The following is a 22,067-nucleotide window of genomic DNA, read 5'->3' as shown; positions in this document are numbered from 1 at the left end:
TAATTCTAAGCACAGGTTAGCATTGTTCAGCCAAGTTGGTCCATTACCTTGGAAATTCATCAGGTAAAATATAATAAATGAAACAATATGATGACCCAAGTCATTCAAACATTGCATGACCACAATCCATAATTTCTAAGGTTGCCCAGATGAGATCAGACTATCTCATGAATGTGACAATTGAGGGAATGGGAGACACTTTAAAACCAAGAGGTTGAAAAAAAAAGTCATATAGAGGAGCTAGAGCTTCAAGGAACTAAGGCCCTCTGCATGCTGATTTTAATTTCAAAACAACACACAACTTCCACTGGATTTTCATGTTTCCAGAATTAAAGGAGATTTATGAAAAAGGAACTAGAGGTGCTCATTTTCAGCATATTTGATATTATTGATTAGCTGATAGTCAGTCCCAAGGCATTATTTCATTGTGCAAAATAAGCATAAAAATACTACAAGCAATTAATTGCATGCTTTTTGTATCATGCTTTGAGATGGCCTATCAGCCTTTTATTAATATTAATGAGGAGAATTAGCACCGAAGATCAGGAAGCCATGATAGTGCCGAGAACCTGCAAGGACCCTACGGCTCTCATGCTTTATTATTTTTTAATCAAAGTGGCTGACTTGAAGGCACAAAATTAAAGAACTGAATCCTTTATGATTCCACAATGATTCAAATTAAAATGATCTATACTTGCATAATTCCCGTGAACCATTTTGTGCTTGTTAAAAACAGTTAAAAATTGCATAAATTCATGATTTAAAGGCTGCAGTTTTCTTTTCTTAATGAACAGGCCACTTTATGAATTTCTCTCAACTCACACAACACATGTGGACATAAGAAAGAGAGAGAGAGAGAGAAAAAGGGGGGGGAGAAAGTTTAACCTTATAACAAAGAGAAAATATTCATTGTTCACGTTCCTGGCTAATAAATTGATATTGGTATTAACTGGCATACAAACTATATGAATGTCCTATGACACATAAATTTGCAGTTACATTTCAGAAAATCTCCATGATATTTTGATAAGACAAATATTTTGGTTCATTCCATTTTTCAGATTGAAAAACTATGTGAGATAGGGAATGAAACTGCAGAACATTTGTCCCCTATGATTTATGGATCTAAACCATGGAATTTACTATTATTCAATGATTCCAGTACTCAAAGTAGAAAGAACACTAATTCTGAAGTCATCACACCTGGATTCAAATCCCCCTCAGATGCTTGGAAACTATTTAGTTTAATTGGTACCTAGATGACCTTACTTGCACTTGATCAAACATAACTCAACACAGTTGCAATTTCCAGCTCAAGAAAATGAAGGTTTGGAATAGGATACTTCTAGATTTTTCTTGGCACTAGATTTATGTACACACATGCATATGCATACATATCTATATGTTCATCTATGCATGCATAGATAAGGACACATGCATGCCTTTATGGATATTAATAAAGATATATTTTAAACCTTATTGTTTAGAAACAATTATCATGAAGATCTCTTGAAGTCCATCAAAATTCTACATTATAGAGCAATTATAAAGACATAAAATCTGATTTCAAATTCACATAATGACACTACAAATGACTGACTGGTGGTTGTCAAGTAGCCAGTTTCTAGCTGATTTCAGAAACTCTTAAGAAACTCTATAGCTGTCTGTCATGGATGAAAGCAGTCTTAGAAAAAATCAAAGAAGGTTGATGCTATTGAGAAAAGAAGGGCTTTGAGGGTAGGACTGAAAAACCCTATGGTTCAAATTTAGAGAAAAAGCAGATGCTGGGAAAACAAGAACAATTCTGGGGAACTGACCCTGTTAGCAGACAAAAGCAAATAGAGAAGGAATCTAATATCTCCCTTGCCCCTGTCAATCCAAGTCATGGAAACTGAAATTGATTCTCCTGCTTGAATACCCAAACAACGTGGCTGCTTTTCTCCACTTTCAGGGTTACTACAATGGAGTAGGTTTCTGCAGTGCTCCCTGCTGTTAATTGAAATAGTGGGGTGGATTTGATACCACAATCAGGTTGGTGTAAAAATTCTAAGTATCATCTACTGACAACATCTGGTTGGTTGAGCTTCTGGTCAAGCACCAAAAGCTCCCTATAATATTTTTTAATACTTCTGGGACAATTTTTAATTGGTTATCCTTTTCTGACTTTTTCCTCTTGAAAATTCTATAATTCTTTAAAACTATCAAGGATAATTTTGCTTCTTAATTTATTTAAACAAAAACAAAAGACAGATGGAACCAAGATGGTGGAGTAGAAGCACAAACTTGGTATGACCTCCTGCTCTTCCAATACATGTAATAAAATGTCTCTAAACAAATTTTAGTCATACAGGACCCACAAAGTGACAAAAAAAAAAATCTCCCGCTGAAGGCAGCCTGGCAGGCAGACAAGAAGGATCTATCACATTGAGCTGAAGCTAAGCCAGGTTCCCCATGAGCCACAGTTCTGGCCTCAGGGCAGCCCTGACCAGCAGTGGCCAGAGCAGACTTCAGGAGAGTGAATCACCAGCAGCTGTGGCAGCTTCCAGACTTCTCAACCCATAAACGCGAAAGACAAAGTAAAAGGTCATTGTGGAACTCTTTTGGAAAAGGAGGTGGGGAGGGGGGATGGAAGAGCATTGTCTGGCCCTTGCCCCCAGGGTGAGAAGACGCTGTGCCATGTGGCTGCTTCCAGAGCTCCTGGAATACCGATTGTAGGGGGACCAAGCAACCATTTAGAGGGTAATCACTCTTGCTTTACCTGCTTGGATCTGTATCTCGGTCTTGGGTGGTGGTCCTGGGGTATGTGGCCAGAGCATGTGGGGACTATAGAGAGGGCACCCTCCTAATAGCTGTGACAGCTGCGAAAACCCCAGTGATTTGGGACAGTGCTCTCTCCATTCTGGAAACAGAGTTCTACTTTGCCAAAGGGCTTAAAAGTCAAGTAATTGGCTGGCAATATGAGCAAGCAGAAGAAGCACAAACAGACCATAGAATCCTTTTTTGGAGACAAAAAGGATGAAGGCATGGAGTGGAAGACAGAAAAGTCTGAACTCCTATATCAAAAGCCTCCAAGAAAAATGTGAATTGGTTACAGGCCATGGAAGAGCTCAAGAAAAATTTAGAAAATCAAGTACGAGAAGTGGAGGAAAGAGTGGGAAGAGACATGAGAATGATGCAAGAAAATCATGAACAACAATTCAACAGCCTGCTAAAGGAGACTCAAAAATACACTGATGAAAATAATACCTTAATAACTAGAATAACTCCAATGGCAAAAGAGGCCCAAAAAGCAAGTGAGGAAAAGAATGCCTTAAAAAGCCAAATGTGGGGGCAGCCAGGTAGTACAGTGAGTAAGAGCACCAGCTCCAGTGTAGGGATAACCTGGGGATCAAATACGGGCTCAGACAAGTGTCTGAGCAGCCACTGAGAAACACCTGGCTGTGTAACTTTGAGCAAGTTACTTAACCCTGATTGCTTAAAAAACAAACATACAACCAAAAAGCTGAATGTGTCACATGGAAAACAAATTTCAAAAACTCACTGAAGAAAACACATTTCAATAACTCCTTCAAAATTAGATTGGAGCAATTGCAAGCTGATGACTATGAAAAATCAAGACACTGTAAAACAGATTCAAACAAATGAAAAAAAATAAAAGGCAATGTGAAATATCTCATTGGAAAAATCAATGACCTGGAAAATAGATACAGGAGAGATAATTTAACTATTATTGGACTATGTGAAAGCCATGATCAAAAAAATTAGCCTAGACACCATCTGTCAAAAAATTATCAAGGAAAACTGCCCTGATATTCTAGAACCAGAGTGTAAAATAAAAATTGAAAGAATTCACTGATCTCCTCTTGAAAAAGATCCCAAGGGGGGCAGAGTCAAGATGGCAGAGTAGAAGCAGGACAACTACCCAGCTCCAGCTTCCACCTTTTGTACCCATATAAAAAAGGAACTCTGAACAAACTTTGGAGCTGCAGAAGCCACAAGATGACACAAAGAAGCTAACCTCCAGCTGAGGACAGCCCAGCAGGCTGGCAGCAAGTGGCCAGCGCAGCACTCTGGGAGCTGAGCCCAGGCCCACATGAGCCAGAGCTTTTAGCCCCAGGGTGGGTCTGACCAGAGGCCAGCCAGAGGGACTCCTGATCAGCAGTCACTGTGGCCGTTTCCAGATTTATCAACACAAAGATGCTGAGGACAAATGAGTGGTCAGTGCAGCCTGGACTTTGGAACCAGGAGTTGGGAGTGCATTGGCTTCTGCCCCCATGGTGAGAAGCTGATGAGATGCCTGGCACAGCTAGTGCCACGTGGAAGCTTCAGCTCCTGGCCTGCAGAGTGTAGGGGGACCAAGTGACCAGTCTGAGGGGCAATAGCTCTTGCTTTAACCTGCTTGGATCTGGGTTGCAGTCTAGGGTGGAGGTCTTAGGGTTCGTGACCAGCTTGCCAGAGCGTGTGGAGGCCTCAGAGAGGGCACCCAACTAAAACCTCCGGCAGCTGAGTAAACCCCAGCATTTGGGACGAAAGCTCCCCTGTCTGGTGGCAGAATCATACTGGGGCAAAAAGCCCAGGGTCAAGTGACTGAGGGGCGACATGACCACACAAAGTAAACAAAACAAACAGAAGACTCCAACATTAGACTCCTATTTTGAGGACAAAAAGGAGCAAAGCATGGAACAGGAGTAAGATAGTGAAGTTAGAACACCTGCACCAAAAACTTCAAAGGAAAATACAAGCTGGTTACAGGCCATAGAAGATGTTAAGAAGGAGATAAGAGAAGTGGAGGAAAAATTGTGAAGAGAAATGAGAACAATGCAAGAAAATTACGAAATGAGAGTCAACAGCCTGACTGATGAAAATAATACCTTAAGGGGCGGCCAGGTAGCACAGCGAGTAAGAGCACCGACTCCAGTGTCAGAAAGACCTGGAGATCGAATCCCGGGCTCAGACACTCAGCACCACACCCAGAAATAACTGGCCGTGTAACCTTGAGCAAGTTACTTAACCCTGATTGCTTAATAAAAAAAAAAAGAAAATAATACCTTAAAAAACAGACTAATTCAATTGGCAAAATAAGCTCAAAAAGGCAACGAGAAGAGGAATGCCTTGAAAAGCCGAATTTTCCAGATGGACAAAAGAATCTGAAAAGCTCAATATGTTGAATCTTTCCCTTGGATTTAGATTCAAGCAAAGGGAAGCTGGTGACTTTAAGAGAAATCAAGACACCATTAAACAATTCCAAAAAAATGAAAGAATAGAAGGCAATGTGAATTATCTCATGGGAAATCCTCTGACCTGGAAAATAGATCCAGGAGAGATAATTTAAAAATTATTGGAATACCTGAAAGCCATGGTCAGGGAAAGACCCTAGAAATCATCCTCCAAGAAATTCTCAAGGAAAATTTCCCCAATGTTCTAGAACCAGAAGGCAAAATAGAGGTTGAAAGAATCTGCCGATCACCTCCTGAAAAAGATCCCAAAAAGAAAACTCCTAGGAATATTATAGCCAGGTTCCGGACTTCCCAGATCAAGGAGAGAATATTACAAGCATCCAGGAAGTAACAATTTGAGCATTGTGGGATGACACAATCAGGATAAACAGGATCTGTCAGCTTCTACACTGAGGGATCAAAGGGCCTGGAATAGCATGTTCCAGAGGGCAGAGGAACTGGAAATAAAACCAAGAATCACTTACCCAGCAAAACTGAGTATCATCTTTCAGGGGAAAATATAGTCATTCAGTGGAATAGAGGATTTTCAAGCATTCTTAATGAAAAAAACCAGAGTTGAATAGAAAAGTTGACATCCAGATACAAGAAGCAAGAGAAGCATGAGAAGGTAAACAGGGAAATAAATCATAAGGAACTTATCAAAGTTGAACTATTAACATTCCTACATGGAAAAACGATAATTGTAACTGATGAAACTTTTCTCAGTATGAAAATAGTTGAAGGGAATATATATATATATTCCTCGGGGAGGGAATGAAATACACACTAAATAGGGTATCTCACCCTACAGGAGAGTAGGGGGAAGGGGATGAGAGGGGGGATGATGGAAGGGAGGGCAGGCTGGGGGGAGAGGAGGAGAGAAGTTGGAAGCACTTACGTTTGAAAAGGGATGGGATCAAAGCAGAGAATAGAACAAGTAGCTGGTGGGATAGGAGGGAGGGAAATATAGTCAGTCTTTTACAATATATCTTTTATGTTAATGTTTTGCATTAGCTACACATATGCAACCTATAATGAACTGTTTATCTTCCCAGTAAGGGTGAGTGAAAAGGGAGAAAGGGAATGAATCTTGAATTCAAAGATTTAAAATTATATATATACTATTATTAATACTATCTTTCATGTAATTGGGAAAGAAGATATACACGCACTGGGGCATAGAGATCCACCATGCCCTACTGAAAAAGTCTAAGGGGGTATGGGAGAAGATATGGGAGGGAGCAGATTGGAGTAGGGGATAGCTTGTGGGCTGCTATTCTGGGGTGGTGGGTAGGGGGAAAATGGGGAGGAAATTTGTAACTCAAAATCTGGCAGAAATTAATGATAAAATTAATAATGATCAGAAGTAAATAAAGCATTTGAAAAGAAAGAAAGAAAGAAAAAGATGCCCCCCCAAAACTCCTGGGAATATTGTAACCAAATCCCAGAGTTCCCAGGTCAAGGAGAAAATACTGAAAGGAGTCAGGAAGAAACAATTTGAGTTTTGTGGAAACACAATCAGGATAACACAAGACCTAGCAGCTTCTGTACTAAGGGATCAAAGGGCTTGGAATATAATATTCCGGAGGTCAAAGGTTCTAGGACTAAAACTGAGTATCAACTACCCAGAAAAAGTGTGTATAATGCTACAGGGGAAAATGTGGTCATTCTATGAAATAGAGGATTTTCAATCATTCTTGATGAAAAAACCAGATAAGAAGAGAAAATTTCACTTTCAGATACAAGAAGCAAGGGAAGCATGAGAAAGTAAACAGGAAAAAGAAATCATAAAAAACTTATTAAAGTTGAACTATATACATTCCTTCATGGAAAAATGATAATTGTAACTCATAAGACTTTTCTCAGTATGAGGATAGTTGAAGGGAATATATATATATATATATATATATATATGTTATACATGAATATATGTATATATAGGAGGGTGTCTGTGTGTATAAATATAGATGTGAGTGTGGGCATATGTATGTTCATGTGTACATAGACAGAGGGCACAGGATGAGTTGAATATGAAGGCATGATATCTAAAAATAAAATTAAGAGGTGAGAGAGGAATTCGTTGGCAGAAAGAGAAAGGGAGAGAGAGATTAGGGAAAATTATCTCATATAAAAGAGTCCATGGAACACTGTTACAATGGAGGGGAATAGCAGGAAGGTGAAAATGAATGGGTCAACCTTATTCTCGTTGAATTTTACTTAAGGAGGGGATAATATACACACTCAATTGGGTATCTTACCCTACAGGAAAAAAGGGGGTAGGGAATAAGAGTGTTGATGTTAGAAGGAAAGGAAGATTTGGGGATAGGGTATTTAGAAGCAAACACTTTTGAAAAGGAACAGGGAAAAAGGAGAAAATAGAATAAGTGGAGGGTGGGACAGGATGGAGGGAAATATAGTTAGTTTTTCACAATATAAGTACTATGGAAATGATATGGTTAACTACACATGTACAACCTATATTGAATTGCTTATCTTCCCAGTGTGGATGGGTGAGGAGGGAAGAAGGGAAAAATGTGGAACTCAAAATTTTAAAAAGAAATGTTTAAAAAACATTTACATGCAACTGGGAAATAAGATATACAGGCACTGGGGTTTAGAAATCCATCTTGCCCTAGTAGAATGTTAGGGAGGGGGTGAAGGGGGAATATATAAGTGAGAGAATATTAGGGGAAGAAATATTCAGTAGACTTGCTATTTTGGGGTGGGTTAGGGGAAAGATGGGGAGAAAAAATTGTAACTCAAAATTTTGTGGAAACGAATGTTGAAAACTAAAAATAAATTAAAAAAGAAAGGAATGCAAAAAAAAAGACAACCACCACCACCACAACAAACCACAAATACAGAACAGTCACTACTAACAAAATTATCATTTCACAAATAATTACATAGCATCTTACAAGTTACAAAGCATTTTACCTCATAGATGTCATCTCATTTTTGCTCTTGAGGAAAGAACAAATCTTTATTTTGTAATAAAGAAACTGAGACTCTGAAAGGATCTGCTTTCACTTCAAAGTTAATCAGGATGTTAAACCTAGTTTTATTAGTGTAGGTACAGTATTTTTGCCATTACACCATGGTTATATAGATACAGATATATCTATGTCTGTCTCTACATCTATCTAAATAGAAATAGATATCAACATCTATCTCTCATCTATCTCCTCTAGACAAAAACTGAGAGGAGATAAGGCAATAAACATTCATGTAGCATTTACTATATGCCAGGTACTTTGCTAAGTGCTTTTTTCAAATATTATCTCAGGGGGCATCTACGTGGCACACTGGCCATGGATTCAGGAGGTCCTGAGTGTAAATCCAGACTCAGACACTTAACACTGCCTAACTGTATGTGACCATAGGCAAGTCACTTACACAATTGCCTTGCATACACACACATGCATATATGTATATATTTCTACACATATATACACATCACATACATGCACACACATATATGCATATATATGTGTGTGTTTGTATGTATATATCCATACATAAAATTTGATCCTCAGAACAGCTCTATGAGGTATGTGCTATCAATATTCACATTTTATAGGCTGATGAAACTGAGAAAGAGGTCAAATGACTTACCCAGAATCACAGAGCTAATGAGTATCTGATGTTGGATCTGAGCTCAGGTCTTCCTGACTCCAAGTCCAGCACTCTATGCAATTAATCAACTGCTACCCTTAGCCTTTAGATCCCTAATACTTCTTTTAGATACCCCCCTTTCTCAAAAGTTAAATAATACTTTTAATTTTTACCCAAAGTGCAAAATCATCCAACCTCCTTTTATACAAGCTATCTCTGCAAGACAGCATGGCATTCATTCTGTGTGTAATCCATGCTGAACCAAATAATTAGATAGATATGGCTGTATTTCTATATAGGTAAGATATGCTGTGGTAGGGGTGGTTAAAAACAATTGTTCTGGAGTTGGATGACTTGAGTTATGTAAGTTTTGTGACAAATTACGTGGAATATTTATTTTAAAATAATTTTTTTCTTTGCTTTTTCCCCTCTAAAAAACAATGACAATGACAACAAACCTTACAGCATTTGTTCCTCTTTTCTTTTATAAACACACATAGTTTTACAAAGTTGGCAACAGCATTATGCTTTCTAACTGAAGTGTAGTCTGGGAATTTCTGTGCCTAAACCCTCCATCTTTAACTACAGGCCATGCTAATGGAAGTGTTGACATTAATTCAAGCAAGTCTGATGTGCAATATTATAATAAGATGTTATTATTATTTCTAAGGTTTGAAATCAACCAAGTGTTATTCAAAAGAAGAAAATTACTACATGGATATCCATGGGGCTTTACTTACACTGAATGAGTTGGATTGCCTAAGTCCATTTCCCAAGCTGCTGTGGCAATCCATAAATACAACAGGCTCCCCTCAGACTAGACCATCTAACAAATGCATTTGAGGGATGACAATACAAATAAACTTCATGAAAAACACTTAGGTCCCAGCTTAATTTTTCAAACTGTATTTTGCATTTTGATGAGGTAGGGAAAAAAAGAAGCACATTTTGAATGGAGGGCAAAGCAGGGAGAGCAATGGTATTGTGAATGCCACATTTTTCATCTTAAGCAGCATGATTTACTTTCATCATTTCTGCGGTAAAAAATACTGTAACTGAATTCATGCTTGGAATGCCTTAAAGGAATGCAGAGTTAAGTTGGAAATAATAACAATAACAAAGATGGCCATGTTAGCTAATTTGGCCTAGCAGAGGGGTAGAGTTGAGTGGCAACATGTAAGCCATTGCTAAAATAAATACATTTCTTTCTGGGTTTCCAGACCTCATATTAAATTCCATGTTAGAGACCACTGGCTAAATGAACGGCAGTGATGTGTTCTGGGAGCAAATGGATATCTTCTTTTCCTGTCTGTCTTTCTAGATAGCTCTTGAATTGTCCTTGGTGAAAAAAAAGTGGATGAAGTGGACATAACTTATATGAAGGTTGGCCAACAAATATTTACAAGGAAGAAATAGACAGAGTTTGGCTGGGAACATAGGAGGAGAAGAGGAGACTTTAAGAGTCATAAGAAAATTTTTCAAGAGAGGCAAGGTAAAAATTATAATGGTGAAATGTTAAAGAACCTAAGAGAACAGTGCTGTTCTTTATTAATATCAAGAAATTAATGGAAAACCTTACTGGGTCAACCCCACTCTAAAAATCGTGACATAATTCAACTTCAGGCATTAAGAAGGGAGGAGAACACCCAAAAAGATTCAGAAGAAGTAGAAAAAATGTTGTACAGCACTGCTATCTTCATACAAAACAACGGGAAGGATTCAAGGAAAGGGACACGACAAGAATAATGCTACGGAGTGACTAATTCAGAGACTGTTAACCTTTTTAATATCACGTTTCCTTTCAGCAGTCTGCTAAAACCTATTGACCTCTCCTCAGACCAATGTTTTCAAATACATAAAATTAAATCCATAATTACAAAGCAAATATGTTTAATTCAAATATAGTTATCATTTTTTTTGAAAGTTTAGATACTCCATCGTAAGAACAGAATAGATTAGATGGTCTCCAATGTCTTGTTCAAATTTTAATCCTATGACTGTTCACTTCTTTCATTCTTAGTCAATATAGCTCCCCCCTTTCAATTCTTATTCTTCCCAATACTACTGTAGTAACTTGTACCTCAGGAAACTGAAAAAAATAGAAATTAGAAAATTTATATAACACATATTACATCAGATAATGTTCTTCGCAAAACTTGAAGAACCAGAAAAAAATCAATCTATTATTATTATTATTATTATTATTATTACTGTTATGCAGTGAAATGGTGACAGAGATGGAGCAGAAAACATAGGTCTCTAGACTGATAGGTTGGTTTCTGTAGAGTGATATCAATGGAGATTAGAGTAAAGGGATTAAGAAGGGAGTTGTTAAATAGAAAATTGTGATTGAAGTGATCCAAAGTTGTATGTTCCAGAAACTGGGCAAAACAAAGAGTAGTCCCTAGAAAAAAACACAACTAAAAGTGGTGACAGGAATAAACAAAGGTTACTTATTTATGTGCATTTAAGGATGGATGCATTTGAAGGAGGAAAGAAAAAAATATGAGAGAAGAGAGAAAATGAAGCTAGTAAAGAGTTGCTCCAAAGAAGATTGGAAGAGATGTGCATCATACTACTAGGAGAGAGTGGAGGGATAGCTTAGTAAAGTGGAATTTACAAGAACCTGGCAATCAAATCTCAAGGAGAGGTAATTAGTTTCTGGGGGAGGGAGCTATTCTGTGCAAATTTAACCCATTTTAGTGACAACAAGCTTTGTAGGGACCAAAGGTAACTGTAGTTTAATCCCTAAGGTTGTAATTCAATGCATATTTCCAGTCAACAAACATTAATTGCACTATGTGTAAGGCAGCATACTAAGTGGAATATAAACAAGATACCTCCTGCAATGAAAATGTATTGTACTATGACATATGCTCCAAACCATCCTGACCTGAGAGAGAGGAGACTTCACTTAGATGTTGTTTTTTGTTAATTCATTCAGTTATGTCTGATTATGTGATGTCATACAACTTTTGTCCATGGTGTTTTTTGGAAAAGAAACTGAAGTGATTTTCCACTTCCTTCTTCAATGTATCCTCATTCGCACAGGTGAGGAACTGAGGCACATTCTTGCCCAGACAAGATTCTTGCCCTTAATCACACAGATAGTAAGTTTCTGAGGTCACATTTGAACTCAGATCTTTTTGTCTCCAAGCTTAGTGCTCTATCCAAATATCCAAATAAAATATTACAAACTCATTTCTGTCAGTGGTGTTGAATAGAAAGACATAGGAATACATGCAGTATAGAAGCAGAAAGTTATGGCATAACACCTTTTTATTTCCTTCCTTGCATTAGGGAATTTATATTTTTAAAACCACCTAATTGGCTTATATATAATCTCAGGCAAATCACATAACTTCTCACCCTCAGTGTTTCCATTTACAAAGTCAATGTCTCTATTGATATATAAACTCCTTGCCAAGAGATATTATCATATGATTAGGACATCTTTCAGCTTTAAGATAATATTATTGATTGTATTAGATTCATCCCAACTTTACATTTATGACCCTATGATATTTTAATATAATTCTTCAATTTTTTTCATGTCCTGATGAACTTGTTTTTTCAAATTTTTTGACTTTCCTGAGTTCTGTGAAATGTCTTTTCCATCATCTTCACTGTCTTTCTTTGAAATTTTTATTTCTCCATACCTTTGTCCTGTAGAGTAATAGAGGCTTTTAAACTGAAATGTGTTTGTACCACCTTTTATTATATACTTACTTTCATCTCCATCATTATGGGGAAAAGTTGACGAGTTTACTTAATCATGTAATTTTCTGAAGGACTTGAAAATCATTATCTTCTCCCACCCAATATTCAGCACTTACTAATGTAAATTTCTTTGATGGCAGTATCATTTTTCTTACTATGCAGGTTCACAAGGAAGGAGTCATCCTTGACTGTTCACACTTCCTCATCCTCCATATCTGATAAATTGTCAAGTCTTGCTACTTCCATTTACACAACATCTCTTGCATTTGACTTATTCCTTCTTTCTATCCATTACCAATAAATTTGATTCTCATTGCTAAATGAGAATCTAATCTCTCTCTTCTCCTATCTTTCCTCCATGCAACTTTTTTATTTTAAAGCAATCAGGGTTAAGTAACTTGCTCAAGGTTACATGGCCAGTTATTTCTGGGTGTGGTGCTATATCTGAGCCTGGATTTGATCCAGGTTATCCTGACACTGGAGCCAGTGCTCTTACTCGCTGAGCCACCTGGCCGCCCCTAAGCAACTAGGGTTAAGTAATTTGCTCAAGGTTACACAGCCAGGTGTTTCTGGGTGGGTGCTAAGTGTCTGAGCCTGGGATTCAATCTCCAGGTCTTTTCAACACTGGAGCCGGTGCTCTTACTCGCTGTGCTACCTGGCCGCTCCCTCCATGCAACTTCTAAATAAATACTGTCAATGCAAAGGTCTCACTATGTCACTTTTTTTGTTCAAAAAAAAAAAAACCCTAGTGATTACCTGTTGTCCACAAGATAAAAATATAATTACCTCTGTTAACTATTTGAAACCCTTCACAATCTGGTTTCAGCCTGTGTTTCTGGGCTTATCATATATTTCTCCTCTTCACAAGCACTATATCCTAATTGAACCAGTCTAATTATACTTCCTTGTGCATGGCATTCCCTTTCCCTTTTCTGTACCTTTGCGGTCTATACCATATTCCTAGAATTCACATCTTCCTCATTTCTGCCTTATAGAAACTCCACCTTCTTTCAAGACTAAACCAAAGAGTTATTTCCTGTTATAGCCCTATCCTTCCCATTCCCTTCCAGTTACTACTAATCCCCAATATTTCCAAGTTGAAGCTATTTTGTATGTTTTATATACTCTTTGTAGGTTTGTTTTCTTTATACTCTGTAAGATCCCCATATGTTTTATATACCACAATCAGATTTTTCAATTTGGCAATGACTTTATCACTTTTATCTGCGGTCTACTAAGGCTTCCAAACTAATTTTTGTCACTGGTGTTGAATAGAAAGAAATATGAATACATGCAGTATAGAAGCAGAAAGTTATGGCACAACACCATTTTGTTTTCTTCCTTACATTAGGGAATTTATATTTTTAAAATTACATGTAGGCTCCAAGCACTTCACAAAATGCCTGTGTAACACCAGCTAGCCACCATAAACATTGTCAACTCATTGGAGGGTTTAACCCTGAGGGGGTAAAGATCAGGGTTATTGTTCCAGCATCTTAAAATGACAGCTTTTTTTGCTGGGAATAGTATAGTGAATTACTCCCATTTTGTTTTTAATTTTGTTGGAAGCTAAGGAAATATTACCAATAATGTGTAAGGTTTATTTTGGGGAGAAAAAACATTTAATTGACAGATAAAAAGGGTGTAGAAAGGGTAATTTCATTTTCCATCAGAAGGAGTAAGGTTTTATTGTTGGGAATTAAATTAACAGCACATGAAATTAGCTTTTCCTAAGTTCATATATTTTTTAACCCAAAAAAAGATGAATCTCCCCCAAACCAAGGTAGAATTATAAAACTTCCATCAATGAGCACAGAATTTAAACACACACAAACACACACACACACACACACCCCAAGTACATGAACAATAAAATTCTCTAGTCCTATATTATTACTATATTATAGGGATTCCTATTTGGGATTTTGTCATTCCCTGCTTGAGAGATACTAAAAAAAAAGTTATGTCTGTGGTCACAACTAAACTTCTAGGTATGATGATCCACATTTCAACTACAGCTGAGTCTTACCTCCTCCCTAAACTCTCAGTTTATTCATGCTGCCCTCTGGTTGTGATTTACATTTGTATTCAAATAATTTTTTTTGTGTGTGTCTGTTTGGTTAAGAAAATCTTAAACCAAATACCAATATGTATATATTTCCATATTGTCACTGCTAGCAACTGCTTCATGGAGGTGTAAAATATGTAAGCAATGAAAAATAAAATGCACGTGGTGGAAAATACAAATAGGATATGTGCATATCCTATCTATGCATGCATATCCATGTATAGAGTATACATCTCCATATGTGTGTATATGTGTGTGCATATATACCCATATACATGCACACCCCCACATATATGTGTATATATGTTTGTATGCACATATATGATAACATTTGTGATCAGAAAACACAGAGAGGTGAACATTGTGGACTTGTCTTTCCATGTATATGCATATACAGATATACATATGCTTATATATGAATGCATATACACATATACATACACAGAACAGATACAAACTTAGACAGACAGACAGATACATAGATAGATAGATTGACATACATAGGTAAAATGGATAAAGTTTCTAGTGTATGTCAGTTGTTTGACCCTAGGATTGTCATTAAAAATGGAATTGTCATGGGGCGGCCAGGTAGCAGAGCAAGTAAGAGCACCGGCTCCAGGGTTGAGAAGACCTGGAGATCGAACCCCGGGCTCAGACACTTAGCACCCACCCAGAAACACCTGGCCGTGTAACCTTGAGCAAGTTACTTAACCCCAATTGCTTAGGGGAGGCCAGATGCCTCAGCGAGTAAGAGCACCGGCTCCAGTGTCGGGATGACCTGGATCAAATCCGGACTCAGATACTCAGAACCACACCCAGAAATAACTGGCCGTATAACCTTGAGCAAGTTACTTAACCCCGATTGTTTTAAAAAAAATGGATTTGTCCAATTTCACCTCTCAGAGAATTATAAAGCAGTTACTGGCCTGCTTTGGTTGAAGGAATTTCTTAATTAAATGTTCCTTATGCTGATGAAGTCATAGTTCTAGACATATACATATATTCATATGTATATATGTATGTAGGAATAATATTTATAAAAATATTGATAAATGCATATAAGTGCATATATGTTCTGGTCATGTACAGAATTATAGATTTAGAAGTAGAAGGAATATCGCAAGTCATCAAGTCCAACTATCTCATTTTACAGTGTAGGAAACTGGAGCTCAGAAGATTAAGTGACCAGATTAAGGAATCCATGTAGGAAGTAGTAAAGATGAAAAAAGAACTCAGTTGCTCAGACTGCAAATTCATCCCTCTTTCCATTACACTGGAGTGTGTTTGCTTGCCCCTTGCTGTGTCTCAGTTGCTCTTTCTTTTTCTGGAATGTTTCTATTTGGGGCATGTACATAACACAAAAACATAATCCATATGTATATATACCTATATACATATGCATATGTGTGTGTGCTATAGGGTGACTAGGTAATAGAATGGGTAAGGCAATGGGCTTAGAATCAAGAAGACTCATGAATTCAAGTCTATACTCAGACATTTGCCAGCTGTGTGACTCTGGAGAGGTCATTTAACCCTGTTTGCCTCAGTTCCTTCATTTGTAAAATGAGCTGCAAAAGGAAATGGCAAATAGCTCCAGTATCTTTGCCAAAAATATCCCAAATGGGATCATGAAGAGCTGGATATCATTGAAAATGATTGAACAACCACAAGATATGTGTTATAATGTGGAAAATATGTGTTAAATAGAACAACAAATGCATACAAACATACATGTTATATCACAAGTGTCAAATGTATATATCACACAAATATACTTAATGCTACATGTGCATGTGTATATACACATGTGTGTTCATGTATATGTAAATTTGTTTACACACACACACATATATATATATACACAAACACACACTAATCATAATCATTTAATAAAGCCAAGAAATGCTAGTTTATAATGAAAGGGAATAGGATTCAATTATACTGACAAAAGTAGGGTTTTTTCCTATCTTGGATATGGACCCCATGACGGTAACGAATATCTGGAGGCAACTTGATGCATATTAGATAGAGTAGGAGACTTAAAACCAGGAAAACCTGGGTTTGAATCCTGTTTTTGAAACTTACTTGTTTTGTGATTCTGAGAAAGTCACTTTAACTTCACAGTCTATATGTTCTCATTTTTAAAATGGGGATAGTAATAATGCCTACTTCAAAAAGTTGTTGTGAGAATCAGATGAATTAACTCACATAAAGTCTTTTGAAAATCTTGAAGTGTTATTAAAATGCTTGTTATCATTAGAAAGAAAGTATTTTTTAGTGATGAATTATAAAATGAGTCTTATTAGAGAATGACTGTTGGGATAGTTGGTTTTCAATTCATTTGTTGGACATAAAGTTATCATGGACTCAAGAAGCATGAGTGTTTTCAACAGCAACCAGTATTTTATATTTAGGGCCATGGAAAGCAAAATTCTAGTTGGTTACAATACTAAATAATGGTTGTAACTTTAATTGAAACATCTTGACTTTCATATATGCAAAATGACCCTACTTTAGAAGCAACAATTCAAGAATAGAAGATTTTTTTTGTTATTTTCAAAAACATGAAAACATGATGTTGATTCAATGATAAGGAAGTCATGATTAAAGCTATTTCCTAACCATGCTATTTCTGTATTTACTTAACTCACAGGCAAAATGCTATCCACTATTCCTAGTTTGCAAACAAAAGTTTCATAAAGGAACCTTATATTCTATTTAAAATCTAATAGAGAATTCTTGTCAACTGAAGATGTTTACACTTCCATATGATTCATGAAACATAAGAACAATATGCTGACAGGCATATGGATTGTTAACTTATATTATTAGTTCACTATTTCCAAGTGACATCAATGAATATGTTGAAGCCTCTGTTTTCTCCATTTCTTTCTCTTTTTTTTATACCTACACATCCTGATTTCCTTGAAGAAATTTTTGTAGATCTGTCAACAGTGAATGTATTTAACCCTTGAAAGAAAGAAAGAAAGAAACAATTTCTGAGGTATGTACCCATGGCAACCCAAGCTCAGATTCACACTAAGAATGTTCCAGAATTGGGGAAATAGTATCATAGCCAGGAACATAACTTTAGAACAATTCAAAGATGATCTAGACCAAAGATCATTAAAAATCGTACTATTGAAAAGCTCTAAGACTTTAAGTTAGAGATAAATTACTAATCTGTGTTAATGTGGGGAATATCCATACTGGTTGTTTACCATTCTGATGACTCCATGGGTTCAGAAAATATTGCTTTAGTAAAGCAAACATATTTTACATTATAAATAGTTTTATTGAATTATCTGAGATCTTAGCCCTTAAGGATTGTAAAGTGTTTGTTACTTTTGCTTAGGAATGACCTTCAGTGAAATGATGAATTGACAACCTTTGGTATCCTATCTCCTCTTCCTGAAGTGGTTTGACCATTTTCAACGAAGTCACTACCATCAGGCACAGAATTTTCATTTTAGTCTCTGTCTCTCCTCCTAAACATTCATGATGATAATCTGTTAAGCTTGTTCTCACTATGGCGTTAGGGACTTACTAAGTTCTCCCTTGGGGGAAACATTTGAATTTTAAAATATGGTATTTAGAGAGGGATAATTTAATATATAGGAATGTCTTTAATAGTGGACTTTCAGGCATCATGGAGAGAAGGGAATATTTTCAGTCAAGGAAGCTTTCAAACTTCTCCTTAAGTCACAGTAAATAAGCAACCACTACCATTGTGCACTGTGCTCCTGGATTCACAAACACAACCTTATGAAAATATATAAATGAAATATATAAATGTATATGTGTAAATGCAAAAATATACAAATGAAAATATATAAATATATAATTTTGGGGGGACCAGGCTCTGGCGTTGTGGGAGCAGAAGGTGGCACCAGAGGCGACCCCATCCACAGTGGCAGTGGCCAAGCACCAGCCCTGACCTCCACTCTCTTGGGGTCCCCAGAGCATGAGCAAAGCATCCAAAAATGGCAGAGGATGTGCTTTTCTTACTTCTTCACAATGCGATGGTGACTGGTGTCTACAAGTTTGCAGATCAGGGGGAAGTAGAATATAGGAGATGCCTTACTAAGCTGGAGAACATGGATTTTAGAGTGAGACAAGGATTGGTAGAAAGGTTTACAAAGGACACTGAAAGGTTCAAGGATGAATTAGATATTATGAAGTTCGTTTGCAAAGATTTCTGAACCACTGTTTTCAAAAAACAAATATATAATATAAGGACAAATCATCAGGGCATCTGTGTGCTTTCAAGACAACAAATTTCCACTCCTGACTTGGATGTTGGCAGGAAAACAGTATTTGAATCATGCTCCTAAGTATTTAGCATCTATATGTGGCTAAATAAGAGGTGGCTTATTAAATTTGGGGATAAAAAGTATTGTGACTGCTGAAGTGTCAGCAATGCCAGTATGTAAATTTCAAATGATGATACAGAAGATGTAGCATGTACTCAAATGCTCCTACAATGTAAATCTTTGAAAGGCACCAGATGAAGGAAATTAAATTGATGGGTGGGATGCTAGATTAGAGAAATGGTTAAAGTACTGTCTCTAAAAATACATGCGACCAATCAGGATGACTTTTCACATGCAAAGGTTACTTGTCTAAGTTGGTTTCACTAGATTCAAGTAATTAATATTTGATAATGTTCATTCTTCGTGCTAGATAACAGGAATATTCAGTTTCAACAACTTTAAACATGTTGCACATATTAAAATTAGATTAAGTACCTCCCATGGGTCTACCAATGTTATGCAATAAATATTATTTGATTTCTTAAATAAAAGAAACATATCATTTCTGATGTTGAAGATTAATATCAAACCTAATTATAATTTCCTTTTGTGAGATGATTCACAATACATGTATGTGTCACACATGTTGCCAAAACTTGCCATTTCTGAACACTGAAATCCGGAAACTTTTATGGTCCAAAATTGGAGTTCTGTGAATAGCCTGTAATGTCACTGGGATGGGTTAGAATGGTTTATTGATATTCATAGCCAAGCTCAGCATGTAATCTTCCTTGCTACGTGAGGAAGCATGCTAAATAGTGACCCAAAATAATAGTGGATTATGTGTTTGTTCATTGTTGTCCTTCATACTCAAAGAGGTTGTAATGACATCATGATGTTGAGGTCAAAGTACATTGTGTCTCACTAGCTGATCTGACCAATATGAGCACTGAAGGCTCTACTACAGGTTAGGTAAAAATAGTCCATGTGAACATTTGGAATGGAGATGTGTCTAAATTTGTACATGTAACATTTCTTTTGAGCTACTGCAATTCTACTTTGCTCATAGAGCACAGTGCCTTCCTTCAAGTGGGCATTCCAAGCTGGATCATCCTTTGCCATGTCTTACAATTGATGCTAAGATTCTTCAGATAGATCTTGATAGTATTTTTATATTACTTCCTATGATCTCCATATGAGTACTTGTCTTTTCTGAGTTCTCCAGAAAAAACACACATTTGGTATTTGAATAATGTAATGAGCCCATTAGCATTGCACTCTGCAACATAGTTTGAATGTGTGGCAGTTCAGCTTAAGAAAGGACCTCAGTGTATGTTACCTTATCTTGCCAGGTGGCCTACAGACAATTCAAATATTAGTGGTTCTGTTTTCTGGCATGGCACTGTCACGGGTATACAACAAAGACGTCAGCACAATGGCTCTGTAGACTTTCAGTTTGGTGGGCGGCCTCATACTTCTCTCTCATATTTTCTTTCAGATCCTTCTAAATCCTGAGCTGGGTCTGGCAAAGTTCGTGTGTGTCAATTTAATCATCTTTGTGTACATCCCTGGAAAGTGCATTGCCACAGTAAGTGAACTTAGCCATGGAATTCAAAATTTCTCCATTTGTTGTAACCAGTGGTCCCACATGTTGATGGTGCAGTGCTATCTGGTGAAGAACCTCTGTCTACTTGGTGTTTTTAGGCCAAAATTAGGAGAAGTGACAGAGAATAGATCCATACTTTGTTGCATCTCAGCCTGAGAGGTTGACTACACAATAATCTGCAAACAAAAAATAGCACACCGACTCTCTTTCCATTTTAGTCCTGGCTTGTAGCCTTTTCAAGTTAAATATTTTAAAGTTAATGTTTATGCTGTTTTCATCCTTATTGAAGGTGTCTGACAGCATTGCTAAAAACATCATACTCAAAAGTATGGGGGTAATCACACACCCCTGCTTCACTCCATTGGTGACTAGGAAAGCACAAGAGCATTGTCTGTTATCCAGAACTTGTGCAAACATACATGTGAAGCTGATGTACAATAGCAATGAACTTCTCTAGCCAACCAAATTTCACCATGCCCTTTGACAAGTTGTCTTTACTGACAGTATCAAGTCTTTGTTATGTCGACAAACCTATGTTTACATACTTCTTTTTTGGTAATGGCATTTCTCTTGGAGTTTTCAGGCAGTAAACACAATATTGTCCATTCCTTGGACCTTTATGAAGCCATATTGTCTCTCAGGTAGATGACCATCTTCCAGCTGAAGGTTCAACTGATTAAGGAGACCTCTGGCAAGACTCTCTTGTGATTGTGACAGGACAAACTAATTACTCTTCCTTAATAGAGATGCATATTTCCTTGATCTCTTGGGGGATAACCTATTCTTGCCATATAACCCAAAATACTTCAATCAGCTTTTGTATGAACAGTGGAGATTTTGACTCATAAATCTCTGCTGCAATAGAATCAGCACCAGGTGCTTTGCTACACAAAAGGAACCTAATAACTTTCAAAACCTCTTCTTTAATTGGATGTTCAACTAGAGAGGGATTGGTTTCCCTCTTTATTGGCTTCAGCATTGATTGATGACAGTCTGTTGAAAACACCATGAAATGTTCAATCCATCTCTTCAATTTCATGTCCTTATCACTAATCAGTGTGGTTCCATCAGCACTGAGTAGGTGGATGCATCAAAGGTCTTTGGCCCATAAATAGCCTTCAGAGCATTGCAGAAGCACTTTGGACTATTACTCTCAATGTAAAACTGAATCTGATCTGCCTTCTTACTGAGACAAGAATCCTGCATCTCTCTAAGATTTCTACTTGCACTTTACTTTTGAAGGAGTAAACTTCTTAGAAACAGAGGAAATATTCTTCTAGTAAACCCCATGAAGGTGCCATTTTTAATTTACCAGCTTCTGAATTTTCAAATAATTTTTATGAAATCATTCTTGTTGTTAATGTCTTGACCCAGATGAGTAAATGTGGTTCTATATACCAAAGTTTTAAAAATTTCCCGCTCATTTTCTGCTCCATTTTTGCCTACTTATTGGCTCAGCTTTCTCTCCAAGTCATCAGATAACTGTTCACACATGGGGAAATACTCTACTCTGTTAAACTGAGTCTTCTAAAAGTTGCTTTGCTTTGGAGCTTTTGTAAAAGGCAAATATTAAGCTTGGAAAGTCCATG

The 22,067-nt window shown here is 37.0% G+C and overlaps 1 pseudogene; it reads left to right on the top strand.

The window, feature by feature from the left end:
- Positions 1-18,602: 18,602 nt before the first annotated feature.
- On the top strand, positions 18,603-19,080 carry LOC138153650 (trafficking protein particle complex subunit 6B pseudogene; annotated as a pseudogene).
- Positions 19,081-22,067: the final 2,987 nt, after the last annotated feature.

This window comes from Petaurus breviceps, unplaced genomic scaffold (genome assembly GCF_028583685.1).
Source record: "Petaurus breviceps papuanus isolate PSGF00001 unplaced genomic scaffold, PetGlider_PUasm1.0 151, whole genome shotgun sequence".
Classification (NCBI taxonomy): domain Eukaryota; kingdom Metazoa; phylum Chordata; class Mammalia; order Diprotodontia; family Petauridae; genus Petaurus; species Petaurus breviceps.
This window is presented reverse-complemented; position numbering and strand designations above follow the sequence as displayed.